Source organism: Pinus tabuliformis, chromosome 9, assembly GCF_031772625.1.
Source record: "Pinus tabuliformis cultivar Carrire ecotype Pingquan chromosome 9, CPIR1, whole genome shotgun sequence".
NCBI lineage: Eukaryota > Viridiplantae > Streptophyta > Pinopsida > Pinales > Pinaceae > Pinus > Pinus tabuliformis.
The window spans coordinates 1,830,208,403-1,830,221,075 of record NC_142307.1 but is presented as its reverse complement, the minus strand read 5'-3'; positions in this window follow the sequence as shown (position 1 = coordinate 1,830,221,075).

Here is a 12,673-nt window from a genome sequence, read left to right as displayed (position 1 = left end):
TTAAAGGACCTCCCATATTAATGTGTTTGAGCATTGTGTTGGTGTCAATGAGTAATTACATTGATATTGTTCGATGTTCCTTGACAATAAAATCCGTGCATATCCATGTGAGATGGTAACAACCACCATTTTTCCCTTTTAAAGGATCCTTATTTATCTTTCATATCACTGTAGCAGTGACAAGGACGTTGCCTTATTTGCAACAAGAAAAATTCCTCACTGATGATACATTGACAAAGATTTTTTACCTCAAAGATGTCCTCTTGTGGGCATGGCATGTTATAGAATAGTCTTATAGCATGAAAGGATCACAAGGATCATTGATGAGAGGGTTCTTCAATATATCGAAGAATCTTGGAAATATTATGTTCCACTAGAAGTTTATGGATGCAGTCCATAATATTATGGAATCAAGAATCAAAGAAGTTTACTATTTTAGTTGTAGCATGAAGGAATAATTAAAGTATTTTATCATATTGAGAAGGAGCCTCATCATAGACATTTTCTTCAAAGAAAGAGGTAGTTCGTGAAAAATTTGACTAGATGACAAACTGAAGGAAAGAGGTATGCACATCTTTAGAGAAGAGCTCTTCTTTAGAAAATAGAAATCATGTATACAGAGATATGGTAGGAAGAGTTGGATGCAGAACTATATTTGGAATCATGTGCATGGTATGTCTTGGTTAAATACTAGATGAAATAAGGACTCTTTCGTAACGGTACTCGATGTATAGAAGCATGACGGTTGTGCATAAAACCTGGTGATACTGATCAACATCCAATATGGTCTCTTGAAAAATGAAAATGAGCCAATATAACTTCAGATGGAGATGCAAAGACCTTGATGGATATGATGTTGAAGCTTGTTGATTGATTCATTTTAGGAACATATTGATTGATGTTTGCAAGTTGGAGAGAATGGAAAAGGGAACTCTAAGTATTATGGGAAAATAAACCAAGTAAAGGGATGTTGATCTAAGAGAAAGCAAGTAGTAGTATTTGATATCATGAATAAAGGGTTTTATGATTTGGTAACTCTAATATTCATGTTTTTTTTTAGATGTATTGATTTGGGTACATGTTGTAGGAGTACATGCTAGAGAGATAACAATTGTGGAGATAATATATCTACAGTTGTTTGGATTAACTCATAAAAAAGGAAAACTCAAGTCTTGGAAAATTAGAAACGTTGGATGCTTGAGGTAATTCATAACCATATTTTAGAGAAACAAATGACTAAAATTATGCTATGATTGGATGGGTTTGTGGAGTAGTGTAAATTGGAGCAAAATTCTCTTACTCCTACCCATACAAATTCATGTTATCCACCATATTCCATAGCATATATTCAATCTGATATGCTCAAAGCCATGTATGATGTAACTGTCCAGCATAAAAAAATTATCATTTTCAAGGACCAGAACAAGAAAACTTGTTGATTTCTTAATTGACATAGCTTGTACAACTTAAATAACCAGTTGTCTCTATTAATGAAATGATGTTTTTCTTTATTTACAAGTGAAGTACTAACACATTATAGATAGTTCCAAGGTATGATAGGCACGCCAGGATGTGTCAGGTGCCAAGGTGTGGAGTGAATGCATGCTACGGAGTGTGACGGCCAAGTGCCAGGGAAACGCAAGGGAGCACTCATTTCAAATGCATGGAAATGAAGTGTCAGTGAGTTCTAGGAGACCTAAGAAGGGAGTGAAAAGGTATGTTAGCCAATGCTGAGGCATCACAAGGGATAACTAGGTCAAAATACTTGGAAACGAGTGAATAAGAGTGTGTGCCAAGGAGTGTCAGCAAATTCCAGGTGTCCCAAGGATAAAGTGTGTTAGGAGAAGTTCACAATAGGACTTGGAGGACGAAAGCCTATGCTTGTGATAAGGCATGTACAAAGTAGTTTCAAACAAAGGGAGAATTTGGGTTGGGCACAACAATGTTTTGTTAATGACTTGGTTACCAGGTTCCCAAGTCACAAAAAAAGTAAGGCGATCTATGAGAAAATGACAGCTCAGGAGTGCCAAGGTGTTCTAGGGAATGTTAGTAACTACTAACACATGCTAGACAGTTCCAAGGAATTTTAGGTATGCCAAGACATTCCAAGTGCTAAGGGATTCCAAGAAGTTATAAGCACCAATATGTGGTGCCAACACATGCTAGGGAGTGTTACAGACAAGTTCCAGGGAAACACAAGGGATCACTGGTTTCAAATGCATGGAAATGAATGAATAAGAGTATGATAGAGAGTGTTAGTAAGTATGAGGTGTGCTAAGTGTCAGGGAGTGATAGGATGTGCTAGGGAGTGCCAAAGAATGCCAGGAAATATAGGGGATGCTAACACGTGTTACATAGTGCTAAGGGATTGTCAGGCACACCAGGTGTTATGGCATGTCAAGATGTAAAATTTGTCGCTTAGTTGTTTTATGAACACAGTTGGATGTGAGCCTTGTATTCATAACTTGTTAAATTGTATGAGTTGATATTCAATAAGGGTAGCCTAGGATGATTTCTAGGAAGTTCTTAGGTGAACAAAGCATAGTCTAGTTGTAGTATTAGTAACTTGGTCAAGTTGTTGTGATAGTTGAGGCAGGATTTGTTTGGGTTCCCATGTTGCAAAAAATTTAAGGGTAGTTGCGAGTAGCTAAGGAGTGCTAGGCGTGCTAAGGAATGACAAGGTGTGATAGCACATGCCAAACAATGTGAATGCATGACAAGGAGTGTTGGGGAGTGTTAGAACTAGGCACAACATTATTTTTTCAATGAATTGGTTGGTTTCCCAAGTCGCAAAAAAGCTAAGGTTTTCTATAAGGGCATGAAAATTAGGGAGTGCCTACATGTGCCAGGAAATGATAAGAAGTGCTAACACATGCTAGACAGTTCCAACACATGTTAGGCATGTTGTTGGGGCCTTCGTTCTGAGTTTTTGCAGGAAGACAAGACAAGAACAGGTGGCGGGGACGATCGGTCGAGTTGCGGAGCTGACAACGAGGGGGGGAATAGGAACCAGGAGTGGTCTGACAGTTGTGAAAAGGTGGTGGGGGAGAACAAGAGAAATCTAGCAAGTAGAGATTAAAGGCAGCCAAAGGCAGAGCCAACTGAGAAGGAAATAAGTGGAGCTAGTAGTCTAGGTGCAAAGCAGAGGATAAAAGGTGAAAGAAAGGACAGGAAAGGGTTGGTGATTACTAGTTGTTGATGAACCAAGCGAGTTGAGAATCAATGCTACCTCCATGAGTTATGGAAGGTGGGTACACCCTTGGTTTGTTGGTCGCCGATATGTGGTTTAGGTAATTATTGTTGTTTATGATGAGGCTTTGAGCCTTCTGTACTTAATTATGTATTTATTTCTATGAAGCGTAATGAAAGAGACAGTTCGCACCTATGATGTATTGTTGAGTTCTATACTAGTTCTTTAACATTTTAAAATATTTGTCTATGTGTTGTATGATTTCCTAAGGTAATGTGAGTAGAATAGTATGGTTGGATTACAATAGGTGCTTCATTGTTATGAGTTAAGATCGGTTGCAGGTTGCGGTTCCCTTGGTGCCTCATTCTACGCCCTCACACTTTAGTCACGGCATGCCTTGGGCGACATTGACCTTCTCCGAGTAAGGTGAAAATGTCAACGCTATTCTAGAATACAGCGGAGCCTTGTTGACCCCTTGTGCCCGAACACAGGGTCTCTTCCATGTTCCCATTTTCATGCCAACACATGCAAATTCATGCCAAGTGCTAAGGCATGCCAAGATGTGCCAGACATTATGGTGTGGTGCCAACACATGCTAGGGAGTGTTAGGGAGTGATAGGAAACATAAGGGAACAATAGTTTCAATTGCATGGAAATGAATGAATAAGGGTGTGTGATAAGGAGTTTTAGCGAGTTCCAAGTGTGCTAAGCAGCGAGTGAAAGGTGTGCTAGGCAGTTCCAAGGCATGCTACAATGCTAGGGAAGCATGCCAAGATGTACCAAGTTCCAAGGTGTGACAATGTGTGCTAAGGAGTGTTAGTGAGTGCTAGGGAAACACAAGGGAGCACTAGGTCAAAATGCATGGAAATGAATGAATAAGAGTGTGTGACAGGGAGTGCAGTGAGTTCCAGGTTTGTTAAGGAGGGAGTGACATCGTATGATAGACAATGTAAGGCATGCTAGAGTGTGAGGGTATAATCCAACCAAGATTTTCCGTGTGCGAGGGTGTGCCAACACGTGCTAGGAAGCACTACAGAGTGCCATGGGAACACAAGGGACCACTTGGTCAAAATAATGCATGGAAATAAATAAATAAGATTTTGTGAAAGGAAGTGTCAGTGAGTTCTAGGTGTGTTGAGGGAGTAACAATATATTCTTTGCAGTGCTAAGGCATGCTAGAGGCTAGGGTAATGATATGCCAATATGTACCAAGTGCTACTGTGTGCCAATGCATGCGAGGGAGCGTTAGGGAGTACCACAGAAACACAAGGGAGCGCTAGATTCAAATGCATGGAAATGAATGAATAAGAGTACGTGACAGGGAGTGCCAGTGTGCTCTAGGTGTGTGAAGGAGAGAGTGACAAGTTATGCTAAGTAGTCCCAAGGAATACAAGAGTGCAAGGGAAATATACCAAGATGTGTTAGGTGTTAGGGAATGTTAGGGAGTGCCAATGAAACATAAAGGAGAACTAGCTCAAAATGTATGGAAATGAACAAATAAGAGTGTGTGATAGGGAGTGTTAGTGAGTTTTAGGTGTGTTAAGGAGGGAGTGGCAAGGTTATATTCTAGGTAGTGCCAAGGCAAGCTAGATTTCCACGACATGTTATGGAGTGATAGGGAGTGCTAGGGAGTGAAAAATCATACCAAGGAATGTAGAGGGTGCTAACGCATGCCACATAGTGCCAAGGGATTGTTGGATGTGCTAGTTGCTATGGCATGTCAAGATGTAAACTATGTTGCTCAGTTTTTTTATTGCCACGGTTGGACGTGAGCCTTGACATGGTAACTTGTAACTTGTTAAGTTGGATAAGTTGAAATTATACTTGAGTAACCTAAGATGCATTATTATCATTTCTCAGGTGAACAAGGCATAGTCTAGTTGTAGTAATTGTAGCTTGGTCAAGTGGTTGTAGTCGAGGCAAGACATTGTTGGGTTCCTAAGTCCCTAAAAAAGTAAGGATAGTTGTGAGGGCATTATAGCTAAGGAGTGCCAAGATATGAAAAGGCATACTAACACATGTCGAACGTTGCCAATGCATGTTGAGGAATGTTAGGGAGTGTTAGGGCATCATAAGGGAGAACTAGGTGATCCAAAATGGATCCAAAAAACCCTCTATGTCTTCAAAAATAAAACCTATCGCAAAAGGATGAACCTTTAAAAATGGTGGAAAACACTATCGGGAGAGAAAAACATGAAGAAAAAGAGAAAACAGAGTCTACCAGAGGCTTGAAAAACTTTGCACAGGAGCCGTCGGATCTGGCTGATCAACGGTCTAGATCTGATCGGCATATCACAATATGCGGTGGTAGGCAGAGTCTCTCGGGGGTGGCTTTATGGGGAGTGTGATAGCGATCAACATGATTAAATGAGGACCGTCAATCAAGCACGCAGATCAATGGTCCAGGTTCAATAGCAATATCTCAGCGCTAATATATATATATATATATATATATATATATATATATATATATATATATATAAGGGCTTAACCTGTGGGCCGGAGGATCAACGATATGCAATAGTGATATAAAAGTGGACCCGATGATGTGATAGGGAAAATGCGATAGTATTTCAAATCCGGTAAATGACCATTTTACGGGTTTTCCTTTGTATTTGGGATTTTTCATAATAAACGCAAATATGAAGGAACCCGCGACTAAGTGACTACGATTGCGATCTAAAGGTGGACCCAATGGAGTTTAGGATAGAGTTAAGAATATTTTAAGTCCAAAAAAAGGTGTTTTGGCGGATTTTTATAGTATTTTGTGTATTTCTCTGTGTAAATAGAGAACGAATTTTTTGGGATTTCTAATGCACCGATGGTCCCCTCTGTTGCAGAATAGGTGGCCGCCTTCCCTAAAGATGCTCAACAAATGTTTGTTTAAATATTAGAGGGGATTTGAGCGGATAGAGGCCGGCACCAGAGAGCCAAAAAGGGAAACTGAATAGACACGTGTCGATTGGTTTAAAAGCCACTGAATGACATAGACAGAGATGAGCAGTGCTGAGACAGAGAGAAGACAGAGACAAAAACTAAGAGGGAGAGTCTGTGTACTAAGAGAGACTTGAGGGATTCAAGTAAAATCTTGTTGTTTTGTATCTGTTGTGTTGAGACTCAAATTGGGCTCACTTTTGTAAAAATATGCTCTTGAAGACATAATAGAGAGGTCAACACTAAAGGTTGGACCAGGAGATGTAGCCCAGGAGTTTTGGGTGAACTCCTTGATTATTTTGTTGTGTTATGTGTGTATGCCTATTATGTTTCTTTAACTACTTCATTGTCTATATTATTCACAATATTTTCGATCTGTTGTACTAAATAGTATAGGCAAATCCTCCACATGAGTCTATAATATCTTAATATTAGTCTAAGATCTCATTTTCAGACCAAGTGGTATCAGAGCTTTAGGTTTGCTAAGGTTAGACAAGCTTGTGCTGGATTTTTGTATGCTAACTAGGTCAAAGCTCAAACTAGGAAAATGAGAACTTGTTGAGGCTAATCTAGAGATTGGGAGAGTCTATTCTCAGAGGAGAATGGTAGAAGAAACTCCACAGTAATTACAAGACTGATTCATGGAAAGTATTATGGCCATGCGAGCCATGGTGGAAGAGATGTATTGGGAGTTTAAGAAAGGTCGACGTGAAATCACTTCAACACCTCAACCAGATAAAGGAGCATGAGAACCTATTTTAGTTGCCCATCCAAAAGGCAAAGGAAAAGAAGAGAGACCTTTTCCACAATCTACTCCATCATCACTATCCTCATCATCTTGTTCACATAAAACAAGCCTTGAAAAGAAAAATAATAAAACATTTTTGATTAAATTAGATGTGAACTTTTATTTGCCAATTTATGATGGAGAATTAAATGCAGAAAAACCAGATAACTGGATTAGAGAGATTGATGTATATTTTAGGGTGCAGAACATTGATTTAGAGAGGAGAAAGATTCAGCTGGCTATCCATCGCCTTGGAGGAACTGCACTAGTGTGGTGGGAAGGCAAGACACAAGCTGATCTGAAGAAACATGGTAAAATTCTTTCTACCTGGAATGAATTTGTTTCTGCCATTAAAAAAAGTTCTATCCTCTAGCTTATATGCAGCAAGAAATGATGAGTTGGAAAACTATTCACCAATTAAAGGGCCAAAGTGCACAATGTTATACCCAAGAATTTAGAAAAAGATCTTTAATTCTAGGCATATCTCTAGACTTTTTATAGCTCCAAAACTCACTCTTATGGTTTGTGACGTTGTACCCATGGCCTAGGGCAACCCCTCCTTCCAGACCTGGTCCTAAAATTTAAAAAACAGTGTTTTATCCCTTATACACGACATCGCCCTAAGTTAAACGCATGTATACACGTGTATGTGTATAGCCAACCCGCGTGTATGTATTAAAACACTTAAAAAGATATAGCACTCCTTATTTTCGGGCGGAGATCGCGGGTTTTACCTGCTGACTACCTGTTAGTGCCCGTGGCCCAACTGTTCCCAACCAACTCCTAACTAAAAAAATACTTTGGAGATGGTATAAAAAGACCTCAAAGGGAAGGCCTAAGGGGGGAGAGAAGAGAGAGAAAGGTTATTATGCTGATTTTTCCCTTGACCAGGGCTGAAGTCCCTTGCGCCTTCTGCACTTCCTCCATTTTGTACAGGAAACCTTTGTTTCCTTGTGTGTTGATGTTCATTCACCATTTATGACATCATGGAGAGAGTCATGGAAGGATTTTGTTAGAGGCTTGAGGCTGGAATGGATCCGGAAGGAAGCTTTGCTTGGAGCCTGCTGAAGGTGACTCAGGTGAAAATATTCCTTTTTATGTACTTTATTTGTCTATAATAAAAGAAACACATGTCTTGGTTCCCGAAATGAATCTTCTTTATGGTAATGATATTCATGTTTAGAATTCATATGTAAATGGTTGTTTGGATTTCATAACTAACTACCTTTCTTTATAATATAAAGATGGTTTCTTTATAAGTTTTTGTCCATGTACTAGTGTGTTCTTTGAATTGTTTGTTTTGCAGGACAAAACAGAAGGAGGGAACTCCAAGAAGGGTTTGGACCCTAAGGGCCTTCTCAAACGTAGGACCAAAGGTACGTACCCTTATCATAGAATTTGATTGCAATAGCATAATGACTGTGTGAATCCATGTTTCTTTAAATAGATAACGTTCAGTCTGCTAGGGTTTCAACCCAAAAAGCCCTAGGGGAACTTTTCCCTCTATCAGAATTGGCGACTCCACTGGGGACAACACTCTTGTTGTTCCTAGTTTGGGTGTTTTTCAAGCCAATCATGGCTCAGCTACCTTGTCTGCTTGCTGTTACTGTCTGGTCTGTTCTTGAACTTTAAGCTTTGCCAGTTTCTTCAGTTTGTTTTTTTTTTTATTTTTCTTGAAGCTTTTCGTATACGTTGTTTTTCTTACATACAGAGGCGTATATACACTTTTTTCTTTGAGTGAACCCGTGTATACGCAGGTTTCCTCATCTACAGTTGCATATACACGCAATCTATACTTCAGTACAGTCGCGTATATACTGTAATTTTCAAGATTTATAAATATTTTTAGTCTCTTAAGGTTTGTCTGGTGGTTTAAGTCAGTCTCAAATAGTCATTTTCCAGTATCAGTTATTTGTTTTACAACGAGCACCTTGTTCTGAATTCTCTCTGATTATAAGGAGTATTGGTCTTGGTTTTTATGTTGATTGCAAACGTCATCATTTTTTGCTAAAGCACGCAAGATTTCTTTCTAGGAATCTTGGCTGCTCTGTTTCATCAGGGTAGGAAGATTGATCACAATTTTTGTGTTAATCTTGGTTTTGGTGACTTTTTTGTTTGCTAGACAAAATCGCTTTTTGTTACCATCCACTTCTTTGTTTCATGAAAGTTGTTGATTGACACTTTCTTGGAATTTGTCTTTTTGATCTTTTTGGTTTTCATTGCCAAAGCTTTCATTGCTGCTTTTGGTTGTTAAGAGCGATTGCAAACACATTTATTTTTGTTGAGTTTTCATCCGTTGTGTGGTGTTGATTCGCAAAAGTGTTTAATTTCCTATTCTTCAATCACAAGTTTAAGTGTTGTTGAGAGCATTATTTTCGAAAAGACTTTTTCAGTTTGTTGCTTTGAAGAAAATCTTTTGAAAATCTTAGTTTTGCTTTCTTGAACTTTCTTTTCATTTGGTTTCCTTTTAGTGAAGTGAAAGTGCTTTATGTTTGTCTTAGAACTTGTTTTTAGTGTTTAGACGAAATGAATGGTAGCATCTCATATTCCATCTAGGCATCGTAAGTGGCAAGATAAAGTTTGATAAACAAGCAACTTTTATTTTTGGTTTTTAGAGTAGTTCTAAATCTTGCATCCACATATAGTTGTTGCATTAGGATAGATTTGCATCCCCTTTTTAGGCATATATAGCTTTGTTAGCTTTTGTGAGTGTGAAGGGTGAATTAACGAAAAGAAAAGAATTTTTTTTTTTATTAGAAGTACCTCTGAACCCTATAGAAATTGCTCTTCATCGAAAAACGAAAAAGTGCATGTGCATGTAGTTAAGTTTTTATTAATTTCTTTTGCATCAAAAAACACCACTAGTTTCACTTCTGTTACCCTGTGACTTAAAGAACAACCTAATAAAATCAAGTGCTAACTAAAATTCACTAGAACTTTTTGTTTTAGTCAGTTACACCAACAAGATTAGGATTTTAGGGCCTTGGATTAGGCGAGTGGAGAGTTAACTCTCAAAGGCTATAAAAACGTCAAACATAGGAGTCTGAATAACGAAAGAAAATCCAATAGCGTTAGGAAGACCAGAAAAGCTCTAGATCTGGGAGTTAAGCACAAGGGTTTGGGAAGACAGGGAAGAGAGATAACCCCTCTCCTACTTGTCTGAACTTACCTCACAACTGTTTCGCCTGGCTTCTGCGACGATTTGGTATCCATAGTTGCTACTCCTAGGGAACTACACAGGTGGCTGCAGAGGGGAATCCTGTGGCACCTCAGGTTGACGTTGCATCACTCTCGACAGTACTACTCGAGGGCACCTTTGCGAAGCTTGGGGGCTTGCACTGGCACAGGATGTTGTTAGGAGGTCAGCATAACTTCCTCTGATACCTTTGCTGATAGGGCTAGGCCCTCATCATCCCAGACTATCTTCGGAAGGCCCCTTATGTCACTTTCTCGTATTTTGGTTCCCGGTCTTAATCACCCGGAGCAGAAATACTTGGAAGTTGTTTGACTAGCTGTATCTTTAGGGACTTTATAGTGTGTGCTCTATGCTCCTAATTGGCCTCGCTTTCAATATTTTGAGTCTTTAGTTAGATCATAAAAAAAAATTCAAAGTGGTTGACCGATCTCCTAGATGGTCTCGAAGACTTCGTGGTCTTTTGCCACCAAGTTTAGAGCCTTCTCCTAGAAGGCGCAGAGGCAATACTACCGGTGGATTCCGCCCCATGCCAGTTGACGCATCGGGGATTGATCCTCCTCTCGGGGGCATTAGTAGCCAAGCAAGGCCTGGCACTTCTGAACAAGAGAGGGACACTCGAGTCCTTTCTCGAGTTCTCTTTCAAGCGGAGAATAACATATAGGTAGAAGAACTCTCAGAGTCTTTAGCGGCTCCGAATTCTCCACTACCATCTAGTCATCCAGACGTATTACAATACGTTAGGACTCCGATGCATAGACTGTCAAGTCCAGGTTACGCTATGCGCTTGCCATCAATGACCACTACTGGAAGCATGGCTTCTACAAGTGCTACGACTATGCAAACCCCAAAATCAGTGCAAGGGGGAGGAACCATTTCCATCTCCTCTGCTTCCTTGTTTGGATATTTTGCTAGCACATCTTTAGTTGGGTCTACCTCCATTCCGTCCACGAGTGGAAATGCCCAAACTAATGCTTTTGGTACTAGATTCTTCCCATTTGGCACCCACTCACAGGGTATTCCATCGGTCTTGTTTAGTGCTGCTACGTCCATGAAGGGTGGATCGGCTTCATTCTAGGGATTTCCTTTCGGAAGTGGTCATATACCACATTCAAACCCGACGGTAGGATCCATGCCTTTTTCTTCTGTACGACAAAGCAGCAATCCTTTCCAAGGTTGGAATAACCCTGGGGTTAGTAGCGTGGGAACTGGGAATCCATTTGTCGGCCAACAAGGGAATAGGCCATAGTCCACAGTTAGTTTGTTTCAAAGTATTCCTCCCCTTGCTTCAGCTTGGAATCCATATCAGGGGTTATCAACTCCTTACAATCCTTTAGGAGGAAACTTTGCTGGTTATGGAGGTTATACGGCCGAAGTTGGTCAAACTCTGAATTTTGCTGGATCAAAAGGCTTGCCTTTTGGTTCAGCCGGTTCTACTAGTTACTTCGGGCAGCCTGGTGCCTCCCAAATTCCAGGACAATCTTTTCAGAACTTTAGGAGTTTTGCCCAGTCTAGGTGGAATCCCCGAGGTCCTCCTAGGCTTCTGTTTCTGGCAACGTTGAACTTGCCAGATCTCACTAAGTTAACGAATGACCCAATCAAGTACAATTTAGCCTGGCCTCTAGTCCCAACCAAACTCCCTTCAAACATTCCAAAATTCGAAGGGAAGAGTGGTGAAGACCCAGGCGACCATGTAACCACATTCCATTTGTGGTGCTCATCTAACTCCCTTATCGATGACTCAATTAGATTGAGACTCTTTCAGCGCACCTTGACTAGTAATGTGTCCAAATGGTATATAGAGTTTCTAGGGGGCAGCTTTACATCCTTCGCTGACTTAGCCAATATTTTCTTAAATCATTTCTAGTTGCCTGTTCGCTATGATGTCGGAACTGAACTTCTGGCCACCTTTCGTTAGGATAAGGCAATGCACATTTCTGACCATATTCAGGAATGGAGATGAAGAAAGAGGCTCATTAAAGCTGAAATCCCTTCGGAGTACCGTCTTGAGTGGTTTTTGAAGTCTTTACAACTCGAGATCTCCAAGGATGTCTCCATGACAGGGGTTTATTCTGAGGAGCAAGCCATTTTTAGGCCCCAAAAATTAGAATTAATCTACTCTCAGTCTGGGATCCTACAAAAGTACTTGCCAGATGCTCCTGGATCTAAGGTTGATGTAGCTAAGTCGAAGCCAAGTCCGCCCGCAGATGGTATCATTGGGTCCGTAGACACAACTACAATGAACTTGTTGAATCAATTGCAGCAGTTGTCCTTGCAAACTGCTTCTAACAACCAAGTCACATCATCTAATCCCCCCGCTTCCCAAACTTCTTCAATTAATGCCGTCCAATTTGATAACCCCAAAGGAAATCAAAATTCCAATGGGAAAAAGAAAGGACGAGGTAAGAAAAAGAACCAGGATGGGAAGCTCGATGCAAATAAATCCGGCAACAACGCCGGTGGTGGTAGAAATGAGTTGAGAAAGAAAGTCAAGTTTCCATGCAAGTTGTGCAATGGAGACCATCTAACTCATCTCTGCCCCAAGATTCAAGACACTCAGCGCTTGTTA